This window comes from Lepisma saccharinum, chromosome 5 (assembly GCF_977018435.1).
Source record: "Lepisma saccharinum chromosome 5, izLepSacc3.1, whole genome shotgun sequence".
Classification (NCBI taxonomy): domain Eukaryota; kingdom Metazoa; phylum Arthropoda; class Insecta; order Zygentoma; family Lepismatidae; genus Lepisma; species Lepisma saccharinum.
The window spans coordinates 26,143,220-26,152,798 of record NC_139233.1 but is presented as its reverse complement, the minus strand read 5'-3'; the positions used below and the strand labels follow the sequence as shown (position 1 = coordinate 26,152,798).

At 35.5% G+C, this 9,579-nt stretch overlaps 1 long non-coding RNA gene across 1 annotated transcript; it reads left to right on the top strand.

The window, feature by feature from the left end:
* The first annotated feature begins 4,115 nt into the window (after positions 1-4,115).
* LOC145988264 (uncharacterized) lies at positions 4,116-8,044 on the top strand. Its single transcript, XR_014441722.1, has 4 exons — positions 4,116-4,391; positions 5,497-5,657; positions 6,264-6,390; positions 7,747-8,044. It is a non-coding gene; the product is annotated as an uncharacterized LOC145988264 (long non-coding RNA).
* The last annotated feature ends 1,535 nt before the right edge of the window (positions 8,045-9,579 follow it).

Sequence of the window (9,579 nt, the reverse complement as noted above, 5' to 3'; positions counted from 1 at the left end):
CAGTGGTAGTGTCATCGCTCCGTACTCCAAAGGTCCTAGGTTCGATCCCTGGTGCATGCAAAAACTTTTTTTTTATTTTGATAGAGTGTTTTATTGTTGTCGCCTGACAACCATAGTTTCAACTAAGTTTGATTTGATCTGTTGTTGCCCGAGTAGTTTTACAACCATAGTTTTAAAGCTACATTGTCCCCGAGAAATTTGTATTTAAATAACACCTGAGAATTCTATCGTATTTTGTAACTATTTGTTTTCTTGAATTTTGACTTGAGTTGGTGTTACGTGTTGTCCTCGAGAAACGAAATGGAATTCACTCAAAATCGTTTGTTACCTTCTAAGCCTTGTGTTCGATGTGGAAAGATGATTAGCGTTCCTAATTTAAGTAGGGATGTGAACATTTGCAAACCATCGACCGGAACGAAAAGGAAAATCGATAATTCAGAAACGGAAGCTTCTACTTCCAAGCAAATGAAGTTATCCAATAAACATAAGCCAATTAGATATGCATTCGACGGTCAGTTTAAGGATTTCTCTTTTACTTCAAAACCAGGCTGTGACATTTCTAGTTTCTTGAGTGAAATGAAAACATCTATCATAAATATTCTGAAAAGTAAACTGAAAAACAATTCCATAAAAGTTTATGCTGATCTGTTCTCCGAATACGTGAAATTCGATGGTACGACGAATATGTTTTACCATCGAACGAAAAACCAGGTTTTATTTTTGGCAGATAATTTGAATGATTTTTATTCTAATATTACCAATGAATTGATTAGGAAACACGATGAATTCGAGGCTAAGGGATCAGGATGGTCTCTATGCGGAAGTCCTCACACGTTATTCGCTTATTTAAACAAATTTACGTCTTTTTCTGCTTCGATCTACGTTCCACTTCCGGTAGAAATTCAGCATAAGAGAGCCGTGCTGAATATTCATAACACCGACAATAAGTGTTTTATGTGGTGTGTTTTAGCGGCACTTCATCCGGTTCATTGGATAGATCATCCGCAACGGGTTAGTCACTATAAGAAAGATATCGACGAGATTGAATATGCTATGACAGGCATCGAATACCCTGTTGCTATTTCCGACGTAACAAAATTTGAAAACAGGACAGGAGAACGATTAGCTATAAATGTTTATTCATATACTTCAGTTAAGCATTTCATACATCCCGTCAGGATAACTAATATTGTTGATGCCGTGGAAATCAATCTGCTTCTCATTGCTGACGATGACAAGTTTCATTACTGTCTCATTCGTTCAATGTCACGGTTGGTGAAAATTCAAACAACCAAGCATACAAACAAAATCGAGGTCTGTCCAAGGTGCTTGACCACGTTCAACGATAAAAAACAAGTCGACTACACCGGACGTCAAATTGCTGCTCAGAAACTTGCCGAACATAAAGTCTATTGCGGTGTAAACAGACCGCCCTCGCATGATGATGCCCAAAGCGAATTGAAGTGGAAGAATTTAGAATACACAAGGCCTTGTTGGAACACATTCATTCATCATTATTGCAGATTTTGAGGCCTTCCTCAAAACCTCTTTCGTATTGTAATCCTGATCCAGAACCTTCTTCCACAACACCGTACCAGCTTCATAAACCAAATAGTTTCGGATACGTTGTCATAATGCAGGATAAAATAAATGAAACATACACATACCGCGGACCGGATGCAATCAAACACTTTTTTGAAAAGATGGTCGAAGAGGTTGGGAGAATTGGTACAGTGTTGAATAAATCAAAATCGATGCTTCCGTTATATGCTACCGAATTGCAAAATCACAATGCAACTGTTGTCTGTCCGGTCTGTAATTCAGGTTTCACGCTTGATAACAGAAAAGTATTTCATCAAAATCATTTCAGCGGAAACTACATCAGTGGAATCTGTAACACATGCAACCTTAAAATCCAGAAGCCTAAATTCGTACCAATGTTTTTTTCACAATGGATCCAATTACGACTTCCATCCCTTAATTAGGAATCTTGGATACAACACGGAAAAAATAGATATTCTTGCTGAAAACGAAGAACGATATATCTCTATAAGTAAGAAAGTTAAGATTCCAGGGACAAAAGAAACAGTAAAGATGAGATTTCTCGACTCGTGCAGATTTCTCTCTGCAAGCTTGGACGCTCTATCGAGTAAACTTTCAGACGAACAATTTAAAATAACTAGAGCTAGTTTTCCTAAAGTAGACATAGAACGTATTAGACGTAAAGGCATTTATTCTTACGAATATGTAACCGATGAATCTAAATTTAATGATCATGCTCTCCCACCTCAAAAAGAAGTTTACAGTCAGCTGAAAGAAATCGGAATCACGGACGAAGAATACGAACACGCAAAATTAATGTGGAACGAATTGAGATGTGATACTCTCGGGGATTACCATGACTCATATTTAAAACTAGATGTGACAATACTTGCTGATGTTTTTCAAGCATTCAGGAAAATGTCGGTGAATATTTACAAGTTGGATCTAGCATATTTTTACAGCCTTCCTGGTTTGGCGAGGTCTGCCATGTTACTCCAGACCAGGATCAAGTTGGAATTGATATCGGACGTGGACATGTTGCTTTTAATCGAGAGGGGGATACGCGGGGGGTTGGTTCAATGCTCACAGAGACACGCAAAGGCAAACAACATTCACATGTCTGAGAATCAATACGATCCAAATCGGCCATCGAATTACATATTTTACGGTGACGTAAATAATCTCCACGGATTCGCAATGATACAAAAACTTCCATACGGTGGTTTCGAGTGGATAGATCTCATTTCAATTGATATTAATCATTTCGACGATCGTGAATTTGGTCTGTTCATTGAGTTGGACATTGAATTTCCAAATAATTTGCACGATACTTTTTCCGATTTACCTCCGACTCTCGAAATCAAATGTCCACCTGATTCTAATCAAAGCAAGCTTTTGTTAAGTCTGGAGAGAAAAGAGAGATACGTCGTCCACTACAAGAATCTCCGGTTTTTGATTGGGAAGGGTGTTCAGATAGTAAATGTGAGAAGAATTCTCAAGTTCAAACATTCTCCATGGTTAAGACCGTACATTGAAACAAATACACTATATAGGACCATTGCCAAATCAGATTTGGAAAAAGATTTCTTCAAATTAATGAATAATACGTATACGTCAAGACACTGGAGAATGTTAGGAATCATATAGACATAAAATTGATTTCAGATAAGAATAAATATAGAAAATTGGTTTCTGATCCTAGATTCAAATCGAGAAAAATTTACATCGAGAATTTGGCACTTTTTAATCTAGATATAAAATTGATAAAATTCAGAAAACCTATTTACTTTGGCGCAACGGTTCTCGACTTGTTGAAACTTCATATGTTCGAATATCATTATGACGTAATGAAAGCATTCTACAATAATAATATATCACTTTTGTACACAGACACGGACAGTTTTATTTATTCCATACAATCACCGAACTTATACGAAGACCTGAAACATCCTGTCATGTTTGATTATTTCGATACATCTGCATATCCTCAATCCAACAGATTTGGAATTCCTTCCCTCAACAAGAAGGGTCTAGGCAAAAAAAAGATGAATGCAATGGTGATATTATTGTTGAGCTTGCTGGCCTGCGTTCGATGATGTATACATTGAGAACAGAGAGCAGCGTCACGAACAAAGCAAAAGGAGTGGGCAAAAATACCGTGAAAAACAAACTAGCGTTCCAGGATTACATTCATTGCCTCTATTCACAGTCGAGGATACTTCGAGACGATATGAGAATACAAAGCTTAGACTACGTGATTACAACGAATAAAATAAGAAAGTATCCCTGGATTCACACGACGACAAAAGGTGCATCCTCGAGTGTGGGATCCACACTTTGCCTTGGTGCCACTATCGTTTAGAAATAAGTAAAAAATGTATCAAATGTCCATGAACAATAATAATATATATATATATTAAAAAAACACTTTGACCGTTTCTTAAATAAGCATCATGCAAATGAATTTGTTTGGTTTCAAAAAAACAGGTCATCATGGCATCCATACCAGATAATGAAATTTTACCTTCCATGTTATCCGAACTCAACGGTCTGTTGATCATTCACCTGGGGCCTAAGTCTTGAACTGTCAACACGTTAAGGTCTAACGAGTTCGTGACGTTTTTGTCAAGAAAGGCTAACGAATGCCATTTAGTGTAGTCTCCACTCTTCGTTAACGAATACGGTTACGGACGCGCTAACAGAAAACGAGTGGAACCTACTCACAAGCCAGGCACCTACCGAGTTCGTTCACGGCTGCAGATTTTCAAGATGGACACTATCAGCTGTTGCGGATGATGGTTTTGAAGAAAGAAGAATTGCAAGCCCACTTCGTTTCAGTCGTATTTCGAGTAAGTACGTCATGTTAGTATGTTATTAATATTATTGGGTATGAACATAAGGACAATTGGAACAAATCTGGGGGAGAGTGAAATACGTACGTATTGTGAATTGTTGCTACGATGTACCTAAAGAATTAAATACTTCGTGCCATTTTCCTTCTTATTGTTAATTACATTGTTCCACGTACTTTGTAAGAATTAGAGCTGATATTTTTGCAACATTCCTTAAGCTTAGCAATCGCGAAATAAAATACTACTGCAAAATATATTTTGTTACACCTGGGAAATGTATGCCAACATTCCACCAACGTCACATCAAAATGTAAAATAACGATGCCGCACAAAATAAGAACAATTAATTTTCTGCAACATATTGTCCTGTTGCAACCAGTAAATGAAATTACGGTACTATAAAATACATCAATTAGGCACCACTACCATATGTTATATATAGGGGGGAAAAAATGGTACACATGATTTATACAGTACGTGAACTGATGATAAAGATTTTAAAGGAAATTTTGACACTATGTTTTAAGTTGTATTAATTGCAGGTCGAGTGTACTAAATTACGTACTCCCTCGAATTTCCAGGAAAAATTCCCCATGGAAAGATTAACTGTTGTTAAGACTATATCAGAAGCTTGGGGGCATAGAAACGTATATTTACAGAGTTACGGACATTAGAATTAATCCCAAATCTATTTTTTTATCACGACGGGAATGTAAAATTATCTTTTTTTTTTTTATTGTAATCACAAAATCTAACCTAAACGCCTAAGCACCAGTAAAAGTGAAAGTACTCCATTCGGTTGCCCAGACACTGGTGAGAGAAAACCTTTTTTTGTGACAAAAATGTCATTAGTAATGTATATATGTGTGTGTGTGCATGGGAGGGGGTACTTGGTATACTGTATTCATAACCATCAATTGAAAAGGGGAAAATATTTTTTTTCTATATGAAACCACTCAGTTTAACTACCTTATGTCATGTGTTGATAGTGGGTAGCATGAATTTATTTTAAGCATGAAAATCTTTGAGTCAGTGGGAACTGTTTGATAGAAGTTTCCTTGTAAGAGAATTTATATTTATTTTTTCTGAAATAATTTTATAGGTGCTAGAAGCTCTCATTTTCACAACATGGAGGTACCAGCCAGATGGTTATAGGTCTTTAATCAATTTATAAGCAAGTGTGCAGTGCTATGGTGGTTATTGCTCCTCACAATGGATGAAGTTCCCAATGATACAAGCAGATCAGCTGGATGTTAAAAGGAGGTAAGATAGTGTACGTTATTTTTGTTTCATTATAATAACACCTATTGACATCCATCATGTGGTGGGTTTTAGACAGCTTCTACAATAAAATGTAATAAAACATAAATACTGAAATGAGTGGCTGACTGGCCATGTAGGTAGGTATATTGTGCAAGTGAACATGCTAGTTTATTTTCAATACTATCCATATAGTTCTGGATTAGCAAACAAATTTGTATCACTTTTTATCTCGTATTCCTATTTGCATGGACAAAACAATACAATTATAATTGTTAAGACAAACCAAATCAAAGGTGCTCATGGCAATAACAGTTCCAGAGTGATATACTTTTAATATTTTATTATTTTTTATTGGAACACAGTAAAAGGTGAATTTGTGGGGTTTTCAAAACAGTTGCTATTTTCAAATAAATCAGAAGTAAACAACTGAGTAATGTGTAACATCAGATGGATGGTATTTCTCATTCAGAATAACATGAATATATATATATATATATTTTTTTTAAAAAAATCATTAACTTTGTGCAGTATCTTATTATGATCAATACCTCAACTTGTTAACCCAATTATTTGTGCAAAAGTTACAGTACTTTTCCTCTTTTGCAGATAGCCGATTAAAATGAAAATATTGTGACTACTCTCGGTATCCAGGGTGGACACATGAGGAATTCCAACATCAGATACTTTTGTCAATATAAGAATAAGGCAGGTACAAGGAACACTTGGCTGTTAGGTATGTAGATGTTCTAAGTCTGGAATAATTATTGTTAATAATTTTTCCATGAAGTATTTAAATTGCACTCATCTCATATATGAACTGCATTATTAAAGATGTGAAGTACTATGTTTATTACCATTACTGTATTATGAATACATGTGCAGTGTTGTTTCATAATTATCTATATTCTACAATAAGTCTAGTATTCTCTTCTCTCACCTTTTTATTATTACAAAATGTGCATTATCCGTAAATTTTAAACTTAAACATTTCTGAGTTCTTCAAATGTTATCAAAACATTTTATTCTTAGATACAAGTAGTAATAATAATAATAAGAAGAAACCCTACCAGTGTACAACAAGACCATGCTAGGGACAATTTTATGTGGAAGCATTTTTATTAATAGAAATGTTACGTGAATGTTTCATAAAATCATATAACTATTTTTATTCCAGACAATACTTTTCATGGAAGCCTTCACATAACATTCACAGTTAGCATAATCTATAATGTTTGCCACACAATGAGCATGTGATTAAATATGATACATGTTTAATTTGGATATGAATAACAAGATTACTGAAATGTAATAGAATTTGTAGAATGTAAATTGAGGATGTTGTAGGCAAGTTTATAAAACACCTAGGAGTCATAACACATTAGCCACGTCTAGTTGACTGCACTTTTTGACTCTCTTTGCACTGAAGCGTCTAGTTGGTTGCACGGTGCAACACTGAGTTGTCTAGTTTGTTGATTTGGAGTCAAGTAGTGTATTTGGTGTCTGCACTACCTTTCGGACTGGTGTATGGTCACGTGGTGTGTGCTAACTAATCAAATGACCGTTCAAAGCAGCAGACAGGCATTTGTTGAATCTTCTTAACTGGAACACTGCTTTCCGTCTAGTTGGTTGAACGTGATTTCCTTGCACTACTCTTGACACTGGATACACCTACACTGCACAGAGTGTAAAAAAGTGCAGCAACTAGATGGGGCTATTACATGTTCATTTGTTCAACATTCCATTTGCTATGGAAATAGAGCTTTTGTGGAACACTTGCGTATTTTTGGAAGTCAAACATTGACATTGCGATTTAAACGAAAGTACTCAAAATTTATATAAATGTGGCACTTTAGAGGATTGCCAAATTTAACATACAGTTTGTTTCATAAGACACTGGGGGGACCATCACCGGATATGTGCACTTTAGATGTTTTGAAGTAAAGCAATAGATTATAGAAGTGCTCATAAGTTAATACTTGAATTCCTGCTGATCCTTTAAAATCTTTTAAGTGAAGTTACTTTCAATTGTTATTGGGATATTTATTATCTACAGTGGAAACTCAGGACAGGCCTTTCTTTATCTTTGCAGGTAACAGTGGGTATCCAGAGGACCATGGGTCATGACACCAATAGATGGTGCTGGTGAAAACACTCTTGAGGTGCATAGCTGTCTAATGCCATTTGGACCATTGGCATCCTAAAACAAAAATGGAGGTGTCTTTTAAAGAACATGGTGCTTCACTATCACCCTCCTATGGCAACAAAAATCAAAGATGGAGGGATGGAAGAAAATTCAGTTTTCCTATCCACTGTCAACTCTGCATGTGTGTGTGTGTGTGTGAATCTTCAGATGTGCTTTAATGTTATTAAGTTTGTGTGAAATAGGTTTTCTGTGACATTCTTTTTGAAATATAACATTGTAATGGTACACCAGAACTTTATTTCAATATTGTTAGCAGTGCCAATTCCTCACTTATTTCATTTAATTATTGAATACTTTAAATGGTTCACTTATTTATTTTTACTACCTGCTGGAAAGTTTTCTTGAAGATTGGGACTCAACCAACAGAAAACTAAATATCTGCTTGAGCCAGAATTTTCAGATAATTTTTCAGTAAAATGCACATCAGCCATTTCATATGGCTTGGATGGCTGTTACCTTAAAATATATTTCTTTAAAGAAAGGAGATTTATATTTTCATATGCAAGATGAAACATGAAAAGGTTTATTTTATTCTGTTTAAAGCTTCCCCTTTGCAACAGTTTTTAAGCCTTGTTTGTCGTTATGAAATATCAATGTACTTCATTGCCTTAGTTACTTTTGCCATAAAGTAGTGTGTTGTTGTAGAACATTGTTATTGCAAGAGCTGTAACAGAACACACAAAAGGGTTTTCCTGAAGTTTTAGAAAGCTGATATTACATGCAAAGTTCCCATGTAGTCAGTTTTTTTTTTTTTAACTATGCCTTTTCTGTGTACAAAAGGTCTGCATCAGTGTGTATCTGATTTCATGAATACATGTTTCATAATGTACACAATCACCTCCCACTTGATTTAGAAAAGTTTCATTGCAAATATATTTTTCAGTGCTGTTCTATCTGAAATTGGTTTACTTTACTCATTTGCTCACTGACAGTTCAAGCCTCTTCATTGGTGTATTGGAAATGTTGCATGTTGCCATCTTGTAATCAAGGGATTCCATGTTCAATACTCAGCAGAGGCACTTAATGGTTCAGATACCACTTTAAACTGTAGCTTCTTTGTGCATAAAGACGACCTCATGTCATATGTTGCCGTGTGAGAACCAGAGGAACGTAACTCTAAAAAAGCCGTGTTTGGAATCAGATTCACCCATGTCCAGCTTTTCTCATTAGTGGTAAAGAGGATTTAAGTATCTTCAAATTACTGACTTTTTTATATTCAGACATAATCACTCGTGAAAATTACATAAATTTAAGTTAGGTCCAACTGGTTCTCGTACAACAATATTGCAATAGTCATTAATGGGAGGACTTCTTTGAACAGTCTCCCCATTAATAGATTAGTCAAATCTTAATTACCTCAACATCAAGGGGACTCCAGATTTCATTTTCAATCTCTTGAGAGACTTTTTATTATTATTATTTTTACCTTTTGATGCTATATTTCAATTTTCATACGGCATCCACAATAATTTTTATTACATCATCTACTTCAAATGGTACGGGTGCTTCCCCAATGGCATAGTTGTAACATATTTGCTTTGCAATCAAGGGGTTCCAAGTTTGAGAACCGGTGAGGCATAGTGGTTCGGATCGTACTTTAAACTGTAGGTCCAGTCCCAATTAGCCTATCTGTGCACAAAAGTTGACTTAAAACTCCACTCCACTCAAAGAGTAAGGGAAATCCTACACTAAGATTGTCATTATAATTCATAAATCTTT